This window comes from Falco peregrinus, chromosome 4 (genome assembly GCF_023634155.1).
Source record: "Falco peregrinus isolate bFalPer1 chromosome 4, bFalPer1.pri, whole genome shotgun sequence".
Classification (NCBI taxonomy): domain Eukaryota; kingdom Metazoa; phylum Chordata; class Aves; order Falconiformes; family Falconidae; genus Falco; species Falco peregrinus.
In genome coordinates this window covers 101,857,297-101,875,168 of record NC_073724.1, presented here as the reverse complement: position 1 = coordinate 101,875,168, position 17,872 = coordinate 101,857,297, and the positions used below count along the sequence as shown (strand labels likewise).

The window sequence follows — 17,872 nt, the reverse complement described above, 5'->3', positions numbered from 1 at the left end:
GCTCCGCCGGCCGCGGGGCGCATGCGCAGCGCCGGGCCCGGGGCCGTGGGGCCGCTCGCTGCCCGCCCGGCGGGGTGGCGGTAGCCCGGTCTCGGCGGGATCGTGCTGTCCCCTACGAGAGCGGAGCACGCAGGCCCCGCTCCGCGAGCGGGAGGGAAGCTACCCGCAAACCAAAGGGGACGGAGCTGGCGGAGAGGTAACGCAGGCAGAGGTGCGCAGGGTTTCACAGCAGCGACCGGAGCCGCAGGGCCGCCTTCCCGGCTTGGAGGAGCGCCCGGCCTCCCGACCCCCCTCACCCCGGGCCGGGTAGGCCCCCTCAGGGGTGAGGGGAGACGGCAGGGCCCCGGCTTCGAGCGTTTCGCAGGCAACAGCTTAAATGGAGGGGCTGCTCGGCGGGCAGAGGCCCTGCGCGGCCGGGCCGGGCCCCTGGGAGCTGCAGCTGCCCCTGCCTCCCCGGCCCGGGCAGGGGACAGGGCCTGGCCGGGGCCGGGCTCGGGGCGGTGCGTTCCTGGCGGAGAGGGCAGGCGGTGGCCGGCGACAGGCGTTTTGTGTGTGCCAGGGAAGGGAGCACCGAAGGCCTCGCCGCGGTGCTCCGGCAGCTCTTGCCAGCACCCTGTGTTTGTCACAGAGCTCAGCTTGACGTTATTCACTGATGTGACTCTCCTTCCAGAGCGCTGGGCCACTGCCGAGTACATAAAGAGCGACAGGTGACGAACTGGGTTTGTGCTGGGCAAGGCAGGGCTGTGAGCTTGCCCTAGCGGGGCTGACCCCTGCCCTGTGCTGTGCCATTAGGGCTCGCTAAGCACTGGAGATGTCCCGTATGGATGCGTCGCTCTGCATATGTTCCAGATGAGAAACAACAAAAGCATGAAGAAGTTTAGAACATCCTTTCCAAGGGCAGAGTAGAGTTTGTCTTGAAATACAGATGACGGAAGATACTGTTTACAGAAACCGTCATGACAGAGGTGGTAACTGAAAAGCATTGCAGATTGACTTAACCAGCAGTGTTAACTTGTGTTAAAGTCAGCTATTCACTGTGAAAGTGTTAACTTGTGTTAAAGAGCCATTCACTGTGTGCTTTTCTGTCCATTTTAACAAAGCTTTCTAGGCCTTAATTAGATTGAGTTGACCATACTCAAACATTAGTTGATCCTGATCAAACGTTGGGCCATCTGGGAATTAATGATCACAGGGAGTAAATCAGAGAGGAAGTTAAATGTCATTTTGTGTTGGCAGTGGCAGCATCTGCGTTTTCAGAGTAGTTCACTTAGTGGCTCCATGTGAATGCGGGACAAGACTGGGGAGGGAACTGCTGCATGCACTTTCTCATTACTTTGGTCTTTGGTTAAAGGCCTTCAGAAAGTACTTGGTCCATTTTAGCAAACTGTTATCTTTCACCTCTTCCTGATACAACAGCCAATACTGTGTTGTCAACATTACAAATGCAGTGGTACAGGCTCTGAAACATCTGGAAATGCTTTTTTTGCCCTCTGTCCCCTGACAAATGGTGATCATCCATCAGTGCCACTGAAGTAATTTTAGTTCAGTCTCCTTCCCTGACCTGAATTCAGAGTCATTAATTCAGTTTCATAGATGGTAATTTCAGTCATCTAACTAATGCCATCTCAGAATTTATCCCGTCTTCCATTAGCTTGTGATGTTCACTGAGTGTCATTCTGTGAAGTGCTTGGGACATCTTCAGGAATGCCACCTGAACCCTTAGCAGGATACAAACCCTTCAGAAACACCTTCTCTGGGGAACACAAATGACTGCTTATTGCAAAATCACCCAAGAGTGCAACATGCAGCGTGAGTGGTTTCCATCTCTGCAGACTAATGTACATTGCAAAATCTTTTTCCTATCCCCAGAGACCTAGAAAGTAACTCATACAGGCAAATCCTTTCTAATCGCCAGCTACAGTAAAACATAGCAGCAAAATCCCTCTGTTGTTATACACAAGCACACAGTGCAAAATCCCACTTCTTCTGCAGAGATGTAAAACTTGCAGCAAATTCCTGTCCCTTATTTCTGCTTCCCTCTAGACAGACAAAATATTTTCCATCCACGTCTTATAGTTTGACATGTAATATTTGCACAAGCAGATTAAGAGTACTTCCCTTTCTGTGTCAGCCAATAACAAGCACTTCATGAATGCTGGCAACATCCCAGAAACATTGTAGAGGATGGCTGAGATTTGAATTCTGAATGCCAGATCCCTTGATGTTGAACACACGACCACAACACAGGTAAGCAGGTTTAGTTCAGCACCCTGCCAGGCATTTTCAGTTTTTCTTTGAGTAAGAACAAGTAAGTAGGTCATTTGTCTTTCCTCAGATGACATTCCCGACTGGAACAGATACAACTGCAATGTGAATGGAGAACTATTCTCAAATGACTGCAAGCACGCAATGCTGATGAAGAAGTGTCCTTAGCCACCCCTTCTCTCCCTGCAGTAAATTCACCCCGTGTATGCAGCATGCAGGAGTGCAAAGCTACTGCTGCGCTGACGTGGCTCAAACCTGTGTTGCCGTAACTAGGCTGGTATATTTGTGGGTGCTAGAACGTATGCCTAAGTAGCTAGAAAATTCTTGGCTGTTGAGACACAGTCCTGTTTCACCTGATACAGCATCACTGCAGGGTAGGTTATGACAGAAGGCAAAGATCACCGCAATCTATAGAAATGACACTGATAGTCTGGTAAATATAACAGGAGCTTCGTCAGAAAAACTGAGCTACGTGGTGACAAAAGTAATCAACTGCTATGCCCTGTGGTACTAAAATGTTAGTTCAGAGGCTCCCTTTCCCATCCAGCTCAGTTTGCCCTTCAAGCAAATGAACAGGCTAATAAAATGTTTTCTTAAATGTTTAAGAATCTTATTTTTCCTGTAAGATTCAGTGCTCCACTGAATTGTTATATAACAATACTTAAATGCAGTCATTTCTCGTTAAGCATAATGTGCTTAACATTACGCTTACTGTGAAGTCACGTCAAAAGACAAAACCACATGACCATGAAACAAAACTCTTGTGACTCCTGTGATTTTTAGGAAATTATGTTTGGCAGAACCTTTAGTTCTTCCAAGGTTTGTTACAAAGTCAAAAGCAAAAATTAAAAATACCAAGCTCCAAAAACATACAGCTCCACATGCCTGAAGGTCCACTTTCAGTGTCTTTTAAGAGTGCTAGGCCAAGTTGCAACAGGGATTCACTTTCTGCTAGAACTCCAATCCCCTCAAGAGCATTAGGCTTAGTGCCAGCATTCATTTACTTTTGTAACAGCTTAAATTGACTCCTGTTAGATTCAGTCCAAACTCTTTCTCACTATTTCAGCTAGAATAAGAGTTGATGGATGCATTCAGTCATCCAATCTGAGGGCCACCCATCATGCTTGTCTGTCTTCAGGGACTCCAAATGCTGTGTATACTGGACTGGGAAGGCAATACTCAGCCATTTGTGAGTTGAGGGGGGGGCTGTGTTGTGGTTTAACCCTAGCCAGCAACTACATACCATGTAGCCACTCGCCCCACTCCCCCTGCCCTCCACCCCCAACACCCGGTGGAATGGGGGGTAGAATCAATAAAAGGTAAAACCTGTGACTTGAGATAAGAACAGTTCAATAATTTAAATCAAGGAGAAAAAATAATAATAGAGGAGGAGGAGGAGAGAGAGATATAAAATCTAAGGGAAAAACACAAAGTGGTATACGGTACATATGCAGACCACCCATTGACCGATGCCCAACCATCTCAGAGCAGTCATCGGTGGCCCCCAGCCAACTCCCCCCAGTTTATACAGTGAGCATGACGGTCTGTGGTATGGAATATCCCTCTGGCTAGTTCGGGTCAGCTGTGCTGGCTGTGCTCCCTCCTGGCTTCTTGTGCACCTGCTCACTGGCAGAGCATGGGAAACTGAAAAGTCCTTGATTTAGAGTAAGCACTACTTAGCGACAACTAAAACATCTCTGTGTTATCAACATTATTGTCATACTAAATCCAAAACACAGTGCTGTACTGCGCTATGACAGAACATATAGTTCTATCCCAGGCAAAACCAGGACAGGCTGGCAAGCCACTTTTTATATACATGACGCCATTTAACAAGAAATAGCATGGGGATGGTCTGACTTATTTACTTTATGTACATTTGACAGTAAGCTCCAATCAAACGTAAGGTTTTGTAGGCTAGGCACTGTCCTAACAATATTTTGGATACTTTCCTAGAGGAGCTGGACAGACAAGCTAATTGAAAGACAGAAGATATCACTGCTTGGTTTTGTAGGTTAAAGACCTGGACCATAGATTAAATTCTGCCTGATGTCAGATGGAAGACTGAAGTGGAAGGTCTCGCAAAGCCAGACCTTCTTTAGACCCTTCAAAATTACATTGGTCGTCCTAAGAATATAATTTGTATTTTACTTCGCAAACATGAGAACAATCTGTCTGCCTATGATTACAAGGAAAATGCTCTGAAGCAGATAAGGATATAAGCACAAGGAAGACAAGTTTTGTTACAAATGATAAAATGAAATAATCTTAGCACACTTTGAAAACTACAGGGTGATTGGATAAAACTGGACAGTCATTAAAGTTGCCTGGCTGATACCTTGATCTTTATCCAGAGTCTCAAAGTTTCGGTACCAAGGTTGTTTATGGTGAAGGTTGGGAGTTGACTTCAGGAATTTCCAAAGCAGCTTTGTATGCTAGAAAGGCTATTATTCATAGAATCATAGAATATTTTGGGTTGGAAGAGACTTTTAAAGGTCATCTAGTCCACCCCCCTTTGATGAGCAGGGACATCTTCAACTAGATCAGGTTGCTCAGAGCCCCGTCCAATCTGACCTTGAATGTTTCCGTAATTTCTACCCATCCCTCCTCCACAAGAAAAAAATACAAACAGATGAGAGAGAAGTCTCAAGGAAGCTGAAATACCTTCCTCTGATGAAGCAGCCTTAAGATGACAATGTGCTGTTAGTTTACAGAAGGTTCTGTTATTTTATAGGCTTTAGAGTTGATGGAAATGGAACTGATCAGCAGGCAGTCAACATTCATTCACTAGTAAGACTGAAAATAAATATGAACATTTTGTGGCTAGATAGCACTGTTCAGCTCATAAATAAGGGTTCACAGCAATCTTTGCATTTAGGAGTTAGGCCATAAATATAGCTTAGCTTCAAATAGTTTCAGCTTGCTAAAGTTACTTGAAAGCTTATCATGATAAAGTCCATTTAAAAGGAAAAGAATTAAAATTTATCTAAGATACATGTCCCCAGATACCTCTTATAGCATTAATTTATATTGACCTTCCTAACACAGTAACTGTCTTCTTATGCTGTTACTATGTAGTTAGCTGAAAAACACCTTACTGGCATAGATAACCAGTTCCCTCAAACCTCAGAGAATTACTTTTTTAAGTCAAGTTGAAAAATCAGAGCATACAGTTGAAAGCAAAATTTACGGTTTTAAAAAAATGTGAGAATTGAAGATACTAGTAATGTAACTGGAAAGAATTTAAAGTACAATTTCTTAAGTTGCCAGTGACCTTTTTGTGATATTCGATTCATAAAAGAAATGGCACACAGACTATTGAAATACTGCTTTTATGTGAATAAAAACATGCAGGTCAAAACTGATACTCTTTTGTGAAGGAACATGCGTGTTTTTTTTAATTTGAGACGTATATTTGTGAGGGCTCTCGAGGCCAAGCTGTAGGTCTCAATTCTGTGATGAGTTACATATATTATGCCTGAATTTAAGCATTTTGAAAAGTTCTGTGGTCTGAAGCAAGGCTACTCCTACTGCATAAAATTAACTGCATACATAAATCTTTGAAGACTGGGGAGTTTCTTGCTATTGGATGAGAACTGTTGTTCAACTGCTGTTTTATCTTTCAATAATAAGATACCATGGCACTTTTGCAACAATAACAGAGGTCCCCTGAAAATATTTTAAGTAATGGAATTATACTATGTGCTTTAGTGGTTAATATTTTCCTTATGGTTCCAGCTGAATAAGTTATACTTCATTTTAGTTCTTCCAAACATTCTTCTGTACTGTTGTGAGCACCAGTTAAAAAGATAGACCCATCTCTTAGTGAAATCCTATTATTTAGACTTTTTAGTTGTATCTTTACATACATACATATAGATAGATACATAATTATATATGTCCTTTGCCTATAATATATTAATTGTAGGATTGATTTCCTGAAATCTTATTACTAGTGCTTCCCATTTAAATGCAAAATTTTATTGTGGGTACCTTACTGTATTTCAGAGAGCATTTCTTCTCTTTTCTTTCATTCTCTGAAATCATTGTGAGCATTGTCATCAATTTTAATTATACCAGTATTTCACCCTAAGTTTTATGGGAAGAGTTGACAGCAATAACTATAGTTAAGGTTGCCTAACACTTTTCATTGTATAGATTCTGTACTTTAAAAAGAGAGAGGGATAGAAGTTGTACATAAGGGTACAATAAAACAAGTCAAGATTAGCAAAGTTAATTTTATCTGTGTTACTTGAAAAACCAGAAGGATTTATTAGGGACTCAGACTCTATATTTTTAAATGCAATGTGACTGATATAATTTTAAATAATTATTGTTATGTAGTTCAAAAAATACAATAAAGATGGCAAAGACATTACTTCACAGTATTACTAAAGAAACCATTATAGAATTATCACTATTTTCACTTGTAAAATATTTTTAAAATATATGGTTGTTTGAAATGTTGAAGTAGAATAACCATCGTATACCTTCTTTCTTGTTTCTTTTCCCAGACCACTGTCTGAAGCTGCTATTAATAACACTTTGTAGTACTACTGTGGTTTATTAATGAAAGTTATCTTAAATTATAACACCTTTAATACTGCTGAAGATGGTGAAGTGTATATAATTACTTCTTTGAAAAAGAAAGGAATTATGAAACTCTAAATTACTGTTTTCGGTAATTTATTCCATTATTTTAAGTAGTGTTTACTTCTTTTGCTCAGAATACTATTTATGATCTTTGATTGCACCTATTCTTGTATAAGCAGGGCAAGGCATGATTATTTTCCAAATATGTGTGTTTAGTTGTTTAGTAACTAAAATTAGTATAGGGTCTAATCTAAGCTAATAGCGTGAGTGTGTGGTAGACACATAACTTCACTAGAAAAGGGTCTGTGATCCTTTCATAAAAAAGTTGAAAGTCCTAATACAAAGGTCATTGTGGTCAGCAGAGTTGGTTTCCATAGATAGATGTGTGCATCTGGCTCTTACAGAATTGAAAAATAGCTATACTCTTTGTGTAAATATTGCGGGCAGTCTTGGTCAGTCTTGGTATATTCTCTAGTGAGGGTTTCCTCGGTCTGTAGCTACATCAAAAGCAACTGCTGGAGCCACTCACAAAGGCATAGTAATAATGGCACTAATAAAAATCCCTGAAAAAAACTGTGGACAAAGCTACTCTTCAGGGAATGGTCCCCACTTGGCACCATTCAGGCAGGATCTGTTGGCTGAGTGTACCCAAAGAGGATTTCCAGTCCATTACAGGGCCGCCTTCTAGAAAAGGGAAGGATCTTGAGAGAACTTGAGGGAGTTGGTACTCTGCAATATCTGAATTGCATGTACCCAAGGAGGCGTATGCTGTGTCAAAAGAAAAAAGTCAAGATACACAGACTGGCTCTGTTCACAAAGCTTAGGGATTCCCCTGTTCACATGGCATTCACAGTGTTTATGGGTCTCATGTTCCTGCAGTTAGGTATAGCCTCCCTGGATCTAGTCTGTAATAGATTTAGTTGGAGCAGCCCAGAGCACAGCCAGGACACCTGTATGGTGCTGGTTCTGCTCCCTGAGCTCATTCTTTTATGTAGCACAAAAGATGTACCCTTAAAGTATTAGTCAGGATCCACAGCAAATCAGCTACAACTTAGTTTCTGAGGAAAGGGGACTAGGGAAAATAAACCACATGTAACAGAGGTTTGTGCGGAACGACAAGGATATATAAGACATATTTAAGATTTATCCAACTGAAATGCTTACATATAGGTGTCCACACCGGAATTTATCGCTGATCGCTGTCGTTATAGTCAATGGGGAGAAGTATGCATCTCTGTGTCATCATTCGTCTCGTCTGAAGATGAATGTTTAAAGCAGCTCAGATGAATCTCAACCAAAGAAACACCCATGTCAGTCTTTTTGGCTGTAAGGGGAACCAAGATTATTTTAGTTCAGCTGTAAGTATCTGCACTGTGGGCTACTTATGGTTGCTGCAGAGATTCTTGAAAAGGAACTCTTGCAGATCTGGATACCAAACTTGCTGGACACGTACTGTCAGAGTTGGCAACACAGGAGATAGCCGGACACAGTTTGATTATGAGGTGCCACGCTGATGACAGGTAGAAGCAAGGATGTGTTACTTCAAGGTGCAGCTGAGGGAAGAATCACTTACTGCTGTTGCATGAGAGAAGTTGTAGTACCCTCCCTACCTAAGTGTTCTGGTTTCAGCTGGGACAGAGTTAATTTTCTTCTTAGTAGCTGGTGCAGGGCTGTGTTTTGGATTTGGTGTGAGATCAATGTTGATAGCACGCTGATGTTTTTAGTTGTTGGTAGGTAATATTTATACTAAGTTAAGGACTTTTCAGTTTCTCAGGCCTTGCCAGCTCCAGGAGGAGCACAAGAAACTGGGAGGGCACACAGCCAGGACAGTTGACCTGAACTAGCCAAAGGCGTATTCCATACCATAGGACATCATGCTCAGTATATAAGATGGGGGGAGTTGGACGGTGTCTGTTGATCACTGCTCTGGGACTGGCTGGGCATCAGTTAGCAGGTGGTGAGCGATTGTGTTGTGCATCACTTGCTACTAGGCTTAAGAACATTTGTATTTGGGAACGTTGGAATTTACATCTCTTTTGTGTCTTGACTTGCATGAAAAATATGCATATCCTCTGTCAGTTCAGGCATCACTCCTATCATCTGCTGCAGAGACTGCTCAGAGAGAGCTCAGCAAGGTGGATGGTCCAGTGGTCCAGAGGCTACCTGCCTGCTTGCCTGTGGTAGTTGAAGACACTTAGGAGTGCTAGGCTTCCCATTATAGGCTGCCCCTAAGCGTGACTGGGTGGGGCTCTATGAGTAGGGAGAAGGTGACTGATGAAAGCAAGTTGTTTCTTGTTCTCTACAGCAACAAGAGAGACCACCATTTTGACTCAGAGGACCTGAGGTCAGTCTGGAGCGTCCCACTCCATAATCCCTGAGAAGCTCTAGGAAGCTGTGCAGCAGTGGAGGATTGAGGACCAGCAGGACTGTCTGTGGTTTGATCTTACTCCAAATCTACCCATGACAGCTGTCTGTTACACCTGGTAACATCCTGGTACCCAAAAGAGCCCACTACTCTTACCAGATCTGGATGGACAAAGTAGAAGGCAAGTTTGAGGAATGAATATTGCATTATTATATTGAATAAATTGTGGGTTAGCAGTTGTTGCTACAGACTAAGTAGGGTCTAAATGACTTAATGCCCATGCAAACTGCGTCTGTTTTCTTACCCTCCTTGTAGTCCACTCTACTCCTTATTCTCTTTTTATATATTCTCTGTTTTATTATAAGTCATATTGTATGCATTTAGCAACTAGGTTTACTTGCTGATTGCCAGAAACTCAACTACCACTAGTAGCTGGGGTGGTACCAGAGTCCCTGCAGCAAGAGCAACAGGGGACTGCAGTGCTCTGAAGGGTTAGAGTACCTCAGCAAGAACTAAGTATTACAGCATCTGTGGAGGGTCACTAGAGGTTGATTGCCTTCTTTTGGTACCGTGAAGCGCAGTAGACTGTAATGACTTGTCTAAGATCTTAAAGCAAGGCAGTGACAGAGCTGGAAATAATCCCTGAGGGCAAAAGTTATTTGTAATGTATTTTCTGCAAACACTGCATTGCTTGGATGGTTTCCAGGTGATTATTGCAAATAAGGAGAAGAAATAAAATCTCTGCATTACTAAACTTTTGGGGTCCACGTGATTTTAAATCCAAGGATGTCTGTGTCTGTCTTATGCTACTGCTTGTCCACTGTCTTACATCCACCTTACATGTAATAGTTAAATTTTCCTAGCCATAGCTCCACTGATTCTAATTTGTTGTAATTTGCATTCTGAAGAGACAGGACAGACGATGGCAAGAACACATAAGGAAACAATGGCTAAAGCATGGTGAGAACCACTAGCATTAACTTTATGCTTTATTTAGTGCACCTTATTCTAGTTCCTTTGTATCTAAATGACACAAGTTAAAAGTCCCTTATATTCCCTAAGACTCTGAGACCATCTCTAAGATTATGATCTGCTTGAAGTCACTAGCAAAACTATCCTGGACTTCAGTCTGGAACTTGGCTTTTTTGCTTCTACATATACTTGATAGCCTAAAACTTAACCCACCTTATTCATCATCTTTGTACCCCAGCCTTAGAAATAGGTTAGCCAGAACAAACGGTGAATGTCCTGCAGAAGTGGTGTTGGATTCCATAAAGTTATTCTCTCCCTTCTGCAAAAACTGTGACATCCTTAATCATGTTCTGATTGATGTTTTGACCCAAAACCCCAGCAAAACCCCAGATCATTACATAGTAGCATTAAAAAAAATTACTAGGTTGCAATTGCCTCTTAAGGATTATGTTAAACATTTTAATTAGTTACAATTTCCTTTGATAACTTACTTTTTTCAAAGCTGTAAACTTGTTCATTAGCCAGCATGCCACATACCTGGCTAATTTGGATGCCCACATGCAATAAATATTATGGGTATCATGTAGACAAGCCAAAGTTTCTAACATTTCTCAAACATCAGATAGTCTTCAAAACTCAGAAGAAAGGTTACTGCTGTATGGATACGTAACAGAATAACTTTTAAGAAAGATAAGATACTTGGGTAAGAGAGATAGATTCACATTTCCTGCATCTACCTTCTGAAGTAATTCAGAAACTAGCCCAAGTACGCACTGAATCGTTTCCAGGAATTTCGGCTGTCTTTGAAAACTCATGGAGGACAGAGGAGATGGTAGAGGACTGAAAAAGGAAAACATAATAGCTTTTAGAAGAGCAGAGAACTCAAGGTAGCCAGGTAGCCTAACTAACTTCCACCCCTGGATTCTAGAACAGATTATTAAATAAGCAGTTTCTAAAGGCCTAGAACATGTTAAAGTGATAAAAGCTTGCTGACATGCCTCTCTCAAGAACCTAACATGTCAAACCAAACTAATTTTCTTCTTTTCTGTCTTACCTAATAGATACAGAAGAAGCAGGGAAAATTACTTCACATAGATTTTGGTAAGGCTTCTGACTCTGTTCCCTGTTGTTTTTTGTAACTAACTAAAGAAGTATAGCCTAGATGAAATCACTAGAAGGTAAGGATGGATGAAGGCAACTGATCAAAAAATACTGCATTGGAAAAGTGGTTATTGGTGGCTTACAGTCAATTTGAGATGGCATTTCATGTAGGCTTTAGGAATTCGGGGACAGTTCTCTTCAGTGTGATAGGGGGAGTGACTAGACTATAGGCTTATAAATTTCAAAATTTATGTCAAGCTGGAAGAAGTTGGAAATACACTGGAAAAAGGAATCATAATAGTGAAATGATCCTCCCAAGTTGCAGACATGGCTTAAAATCAACAAGTGCAATAAATACAGGTTCTTAATGCTGATAAAGGAGGCATCAATTGCACAAAAGCAAGACAGACAGCCCCCCTGATGGGACAGCAAGACTGTAAAGATAACTACATAGATCTGAAGAAACTTACAAATGAAATGAGATCCATAAATGTGATCATGTGACCTAAAGACAGTTCCCATGTATGATACCTACTGTCAGAGATAGAAAGATAGAATACTCCACTACAAATGATAGATCAGGTTGGAAGGTACCTTGAAAGACCATCTGGTTCAGGCTTTTGTAGGAAGGGAAGCCTAGAGGACATGCTTTCCAGATGCCTGAACTGGTTTACTGTATCCAGTTTGAGACATGAAGCTTTAAATAATATAAATACATAGAAGTGACTTAAGCAAAGTGCAACAGTGTAAGACCAGAGGAAAAACTGCAATTTATTTTAGTCTAGACAGTGAAAAATAGAGTAAGGGCTGACCTCTCCCAGTATGGAAAAGACTTTTCTAAGAATAATAGTGATCAGTTGTTCTTCAGCAGCCATTTAGAGAAAAACAAGGAGAATCATCTTAATTTCCAGATTAGAAAAATCTTTTGTGTTACAAATATAGGGAAAGAGTGGAACAAGCTATGTAGAGGTCTGCAGAATTCATGGGAAAATTTTTTCTGGACAAATTAAGTAACTATCTCTTGGGGCTGTTCTTTACATACTTCATTCTGCACCACTGCTGTAGTTTGAGAACTGATCTCTTGAGATCCCTCCAGCTCTAAATTTCTGTGATTCTATGAAGTCTGTACATAGATGTACAAATGATACAAAATGGATCTTCAAAGATTTCTTCTTCTATGAAAATGGGATGGGAAAATTCTGGATTATAGAGTCTAGCCCTTAGTTTAATTTCTTCTATAGAAGTAAGGTTATTATAATATTAATTGGGGTTTTTTGTTGCTAGATACAGTTGTGAGGTTTTTTTATTTATTTTAAGCTTTCTATCTAAATGGCATAAATAAAAAGTTGCTCATACTAGATGTATTGTAAGTAATTCTAAAAGCGATGCAGCTTTGTTCAGGTGATTGAGTTCTGGGCCAGATAGCAAGAATTCCATTATTTGTACTTTACATTTCCACTGGTTTCTCCAAGTCCTTTAATGTGTCATTAAAGTCATCTGCCCTGCCGCCTTCTATGAATCCTGGAGTTACAATATTGATACTGTACAATACACAACCCTGTTGTAATATAGATAATAATATTATGTGTTCAGTTTATGAATACCAAGTAAGGGCTTCCTGTAAGCCACATCTTTCATTCTAGCAAATCAGAAAAATGGTAAGATGTTTACTCACAAAAGGTATCTTGCCTGGTTTCTCTATACTTGGCAGTTATGGAAGTAGAAATTACTTCTATTGTTTTACACAAAAACAGAGATTTGGCAAGAGAAAGTTAAATGTAATTTGGAACACTTTGTAGTCTTCAGTCAGCCACATTTTCCCTGCCACCCAAATTATTTAAAATTGTAAGTAGTTTTGCAAAGCTGTTAGCATTATTTTCTCAGCTCACCCAATTTTTTTTTTGCAAGACATTATCTATGATGAATCAGAACATCTTTTATTAATATAGTTATAAGAGCATTAAAGCTGTCAGGTATAATCTGCAGCTTTTTCTCCTTTAGATTCAGCACTCTCTGAAAAAAAACCTAATTTAATAACTAGGGAATCTAAGTTACAATCAAATTTATTATATTTACCAGACTTGAATTTCAGATGAGATAACATTAAATTGTACTTGAAGGGAAAAGAGCAGAACTGCCAGTGGGCATTGAATTAGCAGCCTGAAAAATGTCTTAATAATGTTGTGATCAAGAGTGTTATGATGATGAGAGAAGGATGAAGAGGAATTCTGTTTTGTCTTTCTCTGTATCTTTTACATGTTGTCCAAACTGAAATGAAGGCTATAACCTCAGTCCAAAGCCTCAGTTGAGGGGAAAGAGTGTCCTCTTTTTAGATTTTTGTGTGACTTCCAGTATGCCTTTATAACCTAGCACTGCAACTCTGCCTACAAATCTCTGAATTACTGCTAGAGAAGTAGATGCTTTTGTTTATGTGCATATATGAGCACTTGCCACTGTATGCTGCGTTCCAGATGCAATCCTGTGAGTTCTGCATCCACAGGATTTCTGCTGAAGGTTTGTGAAAGGCTTCTGGACCAAGGTTTTCATGTCAGAAAGAGCTCAATAAAAGGCCTGTTCAAAAATAAACAAACAAAACCCCAACAAAAAGCAGTCTTTTCCTGTTGTTGACATTACTCTCCTCTGAGTCTGAGTCCCCCAACCCTCTTAATCAAGTCTGTGACACAGATCATCTTTTATTTACAGATACATGTTAAAATGGCCTGGTATTTTGTGATCACATTAGTTGCATTTGTACTGTGGAGATTTTTACTTCCCAAAGGTGCTGCTAGCTTTTGTGTACACAATTTAAGCTTCAGCAGAGTTTTTGTTTTTCCCAAGGACTTCTAATGACTTTCAGATATTTAAAATCTGAATTGTTTTTGATTTGTCATCAGTTAAAGAATGGGCTGACCTAAATCTGGCAAAAGGGTTAAAGAAGAATGAAAAAGCAGTATTCCAGACAGCCAGGATATCATAAATATTCCTTTCCTAAAGGTACATTGCCACCTAGCAAACACTGAGAACAATGGTCACACAAATAGAGAAAAGAAATTTCAAAAGGCCTGTCAAAAAAAAAAATGCTTAATTATGAAAAGCTTAATTGAAGAAAGAGCTTGAGGCTTGAGCATTTGTACTGAGCTCTTTGCACGAAGGGGACTGTTGCTGTATGGACGTGGCACACCATCAGCAGGACGGAGTAAGTCAACCATTCAGCTGGCTCTGCAGTAGCTCTAACCCTCCACAGCTGAGAATGTTCACATCAGGAAGGGGGGACAGAAGATGATGATACATTAACGCCTTCTGGTACCCCAGAAGATGTGTGTGCTACAGTGCAGAGCCCTTGGTGCCAAAGGTAACTGGCAAAGGGGTTATGGCACAGGGGCCACAGCAGGTACAAAGATACAGGGTCTTGCTCTGTAATTCTACATTCTTTTAGTCTGTTTACACACATATGGCTTTGAGGAATCTCTTGGTTTGAGGATGACAAATTTGGTAAGAAAAGTGGAAGAGGATCAGATTGTTACACAAGAGGAACTACATGAGCTTTAAGTTGAAGGGTAAGAACAAGTTGAAATGTCCTAATACCCAGTGCAAGGTCATTGGGTGTTATTATTAAAGGCAAAGTTCTAGAATTTCTGCTCTAAATGCTTAGTGATTAAGAGCTTGAGGGTTCCATACATTAGTATTTCTTGCTCCAGTCATCAGCCACACCAAAGCATGACTAAGATGAAAGGCAAGGCTGGGGTGGAGTGTGGAGCTGATGAGATAGCTCCATACTGGGAGCAGAATGGAGATGAAATCAGAAATGACTGAATTGGTTAGATTGCACCTTCCTGAAAAGGGAACAAAGCAAAGAAGGGTAAGAACCTTTCAATAATTATAAGAAATCAGAGGGGAAAAACAAAACCCGGAAGACAAGATGTGAAAACAGCTCACATGACTTTGCAATCTCATAGTTTATACTGTCAGCAAAAAGAGATAGGGTGGATTTCTGCAGACTCAACAGTAATTGCCATGTGGCAGCAGTTAGTACTATTGAAATGCTGGAACTGATGGGAACCAACTAGGCTGTAGTGACTGGGAACAGATGTCCTCAGAAGAGCATGAGACAGCATTCCGCAGTGTGAGAGAAATCCTTGGCTGTCGGTCTAAACTGATGATGGGTTTGTGGACTGGGACATGTGTCTCTCATGAGATAGGAATTTTAGCTTTTCCCTTCTTTTGTGTCAATAGATACCCAGTCTGGTCCTCAGTGAAGCTGGAATAGTCTTTTTTGTAAATGCAGCCTAATGGATATTAATTTGCAGTGGTTACATGTGTTCTAAATACCAGCATTATGACCAGCAAGGGGTGCCTGCATTTGTGAATGTATTCAAGAAGGAGAGCAATGTCAGGAACAGTTCCTCTCCAGCTCAGTGTGAATTTGTGTTTTGTCATGATCTAGGCAAAACTGACCTTTAATTGAGCTGTTTATATTCCCCCTTGGAGTAAGACTGGTTAAGCTCGTGCAGTTCTGTACCACTGAGCAGTTGCAACTGGAGCCACTTGTGTGAAGCTTACCTCAGAAGGTTTGAGGTTGCTGCCTAATATCTGCCCAGTGAACAGAAGTAGGATTTGAATTAGCAGCTTGCCAAAGGTGGCTGAAGTTGTGAGGGTCAAAGCACCCACATTCAGCCCTGGTCAGGGAGCAGCCCTGAACATGCAGTAGCTGTGAGCTTTTATGCCCATGCTGCCTATCTCAAATAAGGGGGGAGGAGGCAGACTGCTCTGTGTTTAATGGGGAAGGGAGTAAAGACTGTGATATCTGTGCTTAAATGCTGTTCAAAAGATGCAATAAAAAGTGATTTTACAACGTGTTACTCAAAAGTAATTTATCTCTGGGCTATTCTTGAACGAAATTGCTAGGAAGGTCAGGCTGGAAGGCAAGTTACAGGCAGAATTTGGTATTAAACTAATGTTCCTGTGACTCATGGTATATATTGCGTACAAGCTTGCTGCTGTCTTGTTGCCTGTGCCAGCTTTTCTTCTCAGTTTGCTTAAGAATAATCATGGGAATAAAAATGTACCATGAATAAAGAAGTACCATGCTTATCAGCCTTCTTGGCAGCTTATGTCTGTTCTCCATAACCTGGCAGGACTACCCTAGTGATACCCAAATACTCTAAAGCAAAGATCATAGCTGTATATCCTATGAAATAAGAAACCTTAGTGATTTCTGTGTATTCTGTGCAATAGGAAACATTTAGTGATTTGGACTTGGTTGACATAATTTGCAGAAGGCTAAGGAGGTATGAATGATGTAAAGCAAGTATGTTAACTTCACATGAAAAAGATGCCATAGATTAGTGAAAGTGTAATCTCACTACAGAAAGATGAGGCGAGGAATTTAAAACAGCAGGAGCTTGAAATCGGGCACTGAAATCCTTATCCTTATGTAGGACATAAGTAAATAGTTAAAGACATTGGGGAGTCACCGCAACCCTATGCGATGGATGCAGGCTTGGGGAAGAGTGGCTGGGAACTGCCCAGTGGGAAAGGGCCTGGGGGTGCTGGCTGACAGCCGGCTGGGCATGAGCCCCCAGTGTGCCCAGGTGGCCAAGGGGCCAGCAGCGTCCTGGCTGGTGTCAGAAACAGTGTGGCCAGCAGGGCCAGGGCAGTGACCGCCCCCTGTACCGGGCACTGGTGAGGCCGCACCTCGAACCCTGGGTTCAGTGTCGGGCCCCTCGCTGCAGGAGGGACGTCGAGGGGCTGGAGCGTGTCCAGGGAAGGGCAGCGGGGCTGGGGAAGGGGCTGGGGCACAAGTCCTGTGAGGGGCAGCTGAGGGAGCTGGGGGTGTTCAGCCTGGAGAGGAGGAGGCTGAGGGGAGACCTTATCAGTCTCTAAACTACCTGAAAGGAGGTCATGGGGGGGGGGGGGGGGGGGGGGGGGGCTGGGGGTGGTGGTGTTTGTGTGTGTCAGTCTCCTCTCCCAAGTGACAAGTGATAGGACAAGATGAAACAGCCTCAAGTTGTCCAGGGGAAGTTTAGATTGGGTATTAGGAAAAATTTCTGTCCTGAAAGGACTGTTGATCATTGGAACACAGTTGCCCAGGGAGGTGGTTGAGTCACCATCCCCGAGGGTATTTAAAAGACGTGTAGATGTGGTGCTTAGGGACAGGGTTTAGTGGTGGGCTTGGCAGTCCTGGGTTAACAGTTGGAGTTGATGCTCTTAAAGGTTTTTTCCAACCGAAACGATTCTATGATGAGATCTTAATGGACCTAATTTTCTGTATGTACTTTCTGAAGTTCACTTACTGAGTGCTCATATGAGGCATCTTCAGAGTTTTTGTATGTAATTGCCTAAAAAGAGACACCAAAGAGCAGTTCTGAGAATCTTAGCCTTTCAGTCTTAATTTAGGCTCTGTTTTTTTAATATTTGCCCTTGGTCTTATAAAACACATGATTTTAAATCATTACAGTAATGGAAGTTACTTGATTCCTGAAGAGAGACTCCGCTGTAAAACATCCTTATAAATGACCAACTCTTCTCAAGCACATTACCAGTATGCAGTTATTTTTCAAGTGTGGCATTTGCGTG

At 41.6% G+C, this 17,872-nt stretch overlaps 1 long non-coding RNA gene across 7 annotated transcripts; it reads left to right on the top strand.

The window, feature by feature from the left end:
• The first annotated feature begins 9 nt into the window (after nt 1-9).
• Nucleotides 10-17,079, top strand: LOC106112645 (uncharacterized). 7 transcript variants are annotated; one of them, XR_008746795.1, is made up of 5 exons: nt 10-196; nt 671-965; nt 2,132-2,247; nt 2,336-3,454; nt 9,164-9,977. It is a non-coding gene; the product is annotated as an uncharacterized LOC106112645 (long non-coding RNA). The 7 variants fall into 7 exon arrangements; XR_008746796.1 differs by lacking the exon at nt 671-965 and adding an exon at nt 11,257-17,079 and having other exon boundaries at nt 20-196; nt 9,164-10,183; XR_008746793.1 differs by lacking the exon at nt 671-965 and having other exon boundaries at nt 11-196; nt 2,104-2,247.
• Nucleotides 17,080-17,872: the final 793 nt, after the last annotated feature.